Genomic DNA, 3,653 nt, shown 5'->3' with positions numbered 1-3,653 from the left:
TGACAGAAATCACTCATTAATATTAGTTGCTTTTATAATTACTATCAGATTTCCAGTAGTCATGTATGGATGTGAGAGTTGGACTATAAAGAAAGCTGAGTGCCGAAGAATTGATGCTTTTGAACTGTGATGTTGGAGAAGACTCTTGAGAGTCCCTTGGACTGCAAGGAGATCCAACCAGTCCATCCTAAAGGAAATCAGTCCTGAATATTCATTGGAAGGACTGATGCTGAAGCTGAAACTCCAATACTTTGTTCACCTGATGCGAAGAACTGACTCATTGGAAAAGATCCTGATGCTGGGAAAGAAAGAAGACAGGATGAGAAGGGGACAATAGAGGATAAGACGGTTGGATGGCACCACCAACTCAATGGACATGAGTTTGAGTAAACTCTGGGAGTTGATGATGGACAGGAGGCCTGGCGTGCTGCAGTCCATGGGGTCGCAAAGAGTCGGACATGACTGAGCGAGTGAACTGAACTGAATTGAATGAAGCATATACATATCACTGTCTTTCCCTATTTGCCTAAGTATCTGGGGAGTCCTGAGTAAAACTTAACTTTCAAGTGTACTAACTAAATTACCCCTCATGAACAGACTATTTTCTATCTTTGCTTTTACAAAATTTTGCTTTTTTATTTTGTTTCAGTTGGTCAGTTCAGTCATTTTGTTTAGACAGTATTAAATATTTAATATTTTTCACAAAGTTATACAAATTACCTTCTATAGGAAGTAACCTTTTGGTTTTAATCTCTTCATTCTACTCCTCTTTCTAACAAACAGCTTATCTCATCTCCTTCATACTTCATACTTAAGAAGCTTCATACTCAAGCTTCTCTTAAGGATTTTCTAACTCACTGATCAATTTCCTTTCTCCTCAAACTTCTCTAATCTGATTTTAATCTGTTGTGGCAAAATCAGACCACTGAAGTGCCACCTTCTAAGGTCTGCAATGGCATCTGAATAACTAAATTCACTGGGTATTTTCACGGCTCCCACTCCAGTATTTTTGCCTAGAGAATCCCATGGACAGAGGAGCCTGGCAGGCTACAGTCCATGGGGTCGCAAAAAGTGGACACGACTGAGAGACAAATACTTTATCTGACACTCAACAGTGCTTGTCACTATTCCTTTCTCTTTGATTTGCTTCCACGACACCCCTCACTTAATTCTTCAAAAACCTCTGGCCCTTCCTTCTCTTTCTTAACTCACTGGTTCCCTCTCCCCACACTGGCCACTACAGTCAATATCTTCACATGCCAGGCTTAATCCCTCTCTTTGCTCTCTATAGTTACATATTTGTTGATCTTCCTGGTGATTTCACCTTACTCATGCTATAATCCATCTGATGATTCTCAAATTATCTCCAGCTCTAGGCCCAAATAACCAGAGCCCACCAGCTTTCTCCACTTAGATGTCTCAAAGGACATTTATGTTGTCATCTGAAATCCAAAATCATAGTTTTCCCCCCTAATTGTTTGAATGGCTTTATAAACCCCAACAGCAACAACAAAAATAATTCCCTTTCTCTAACCCCACATACAGTTTATTAATTGGTCTTACATGAGCTTCCCTCATAGCTCAGATGGTAAAAGCATCTGCTTGTAATGCAGGAGACCCGGGTTCAATCCCTGGGTAGGAAAGATCCTCTGGAGAAGGAAATGGCAACCCACTCCAGTTCTCTTGCCTAGAAAATTCCATGGATGGAGAGACTTTGGGCTACAGTTCATGGGGTCGCAAAGAGTTAGACACGACTTAGCAATTCCACTTTCACTTACATAAGTTACTAATACTTTTCTCTTCTGCCCTGCAACCAACCTGGCCCAAACTATCACCTCACTTGTGTAATACCCTTCAACCAACTTTGTTCAAACTATCACCTCACTCATGTAATATCCTCTTAATCAGTTCCCCCAGGTCTGTTTTACCCATCACAAGACCATTCTCCATGTTATCTGACAAGAGTATTAAGTTTAGATCATAACCAAATGTCTGTTGTTGTTGTTGTTTTTTATTTGGAGGAAAATTGCTTTACAATGTTGTGTTGGTTTCTGCCTTACAACAATGCAAGCCAGCCATAATTATACATAAATCCCCTCCCTCTTGAACTTCCCTCCCCTCTCCCATCCCACTTCTCTAGGCTATCACAGAGTGCCAGGCTAGGCTCCCTGTGTTACATAACAACTTCTTATCAGCTATGAATTTTACATTTGGTAGTGTATATATGTCGATATCACTTCCTCCATTCATCCCACTCTCTCCTTCCGCCATTGTGTCCAACAAGTCCATTCTCTATATCTGCATCTCCATTCCATCCTTGCAAATAGGTTCCTTAGTACTATTTTTCTATATTCCATATATATGTATTAATATATGATATTTGTCTCTTTCTGACTTACTTCACTCTATGTGAAGTAAGCTAGGTTCATCCTAGCTTGCTTAACCTAACAAGCTCTAGGTTCATCCACTTCACTAGAACTGACTCAAATCCATTCTTTTTATTGTTGAATAATATTCCATTATGTATATGTTCCACAAATTCTTTATCCAGTCATCTGTTGATGGACATCTAGGTTGGTTCCATGTCCTAGCTACTGTAAATAATGCTGCAGTGAACACTGGAGTGCATGTATCTTTTTTGATTATGGTTTTTCTCAGGAAACCATATTCCCAGTATTTCTCAGGAAACTATTCCCAGTAGTGGGATTGCAGCGTCATATGTCTCTACTGTTTTCAGTCCTTCATTCTTGGGGTAAAATGCAAAGGTTTAATCTGACCTCTGAGACCTCGAATGATCTGGCCTCTCCTTTCATACTGCTCTCCCTCTTATCCTCTGCTTCAGTTTCACGGGTCTCCACCCAGTTGCCTGAATATAACACCAGTTTCTCCCTCACCTTGAGCTTTTGAATAAGCTAGTCCTTCTGCCTAGAATACTATTTCATTCTCCCCCCTTATTTTGTATGTACTTCTTACCCTTTTATCTAATGTTACTTCCACAGGGAACCCTTCCCTGGGTCAGATCATCTAATCCATGATCTTGTAGCACCAAGTTTATTCCCTTCATAGCCCGGTGATTGCAATTACATAATTATTTGCAATTGTTTGAATAGGTCCTTGCCCACTAGTTAAGTAGTTAGTTCAGTCCCTCAGTCATATCCAACTCTTTGCGGCCCCATGGACTGCAGTTTCTTGCTCACTACTATGTCATAAATCTTATGAAGTCAAAGTCAATTTCTGTTTTGCTTGCCAGGGTTATTTCAGAATCTAGCAGAATCTGGGGTGTCCAGTACATATTAATTGAATGAACACACAGTATATTTGACTTACCCACTTCTCCCCATACCTAGTGCCTCTCCCAAGTCAGATATGCATCATCACTTTCCTAGGTTACTGTAATACTCCTTAACTGGAATCCCCACCTCCCAGTCTCTCCCCCTTTTAGCACACTATATGATTCACTGCCAAATGAATCTTCCAGATGTAGAACCCTGATCATTTCATTCCCAGCTCAGGAACCTTGACTGGTTTCCCACTGCCCACAGAATAAATCCACATTCCTGATGGTCTCCAACCAACCTTTCCAATCTTATTTTCCCACTAATCTTCACAGGCCCTGTGCCCTGGTTAAACTTCACTGTGTGTGATCTGAGACT

The sequence above is a fragment of the Bison bison genome, unplaced genomic scaffold (assembly GCF_000754665.1).
Source record: "Bison bison bison isolate TAMUID 2011002044 unplaced genomic scaffold, Bison_UMD1.0 scf7180017864035, whole genome shotgun sequence".
Lineage (NCBI taxonomy): Eukaryota > Metazoa > Chordata > Mammalia > Artiodactyla > Bovidae > Bison > Bison bison.
Note: the sequence above shows the minus strand (reverse complement) of the source record.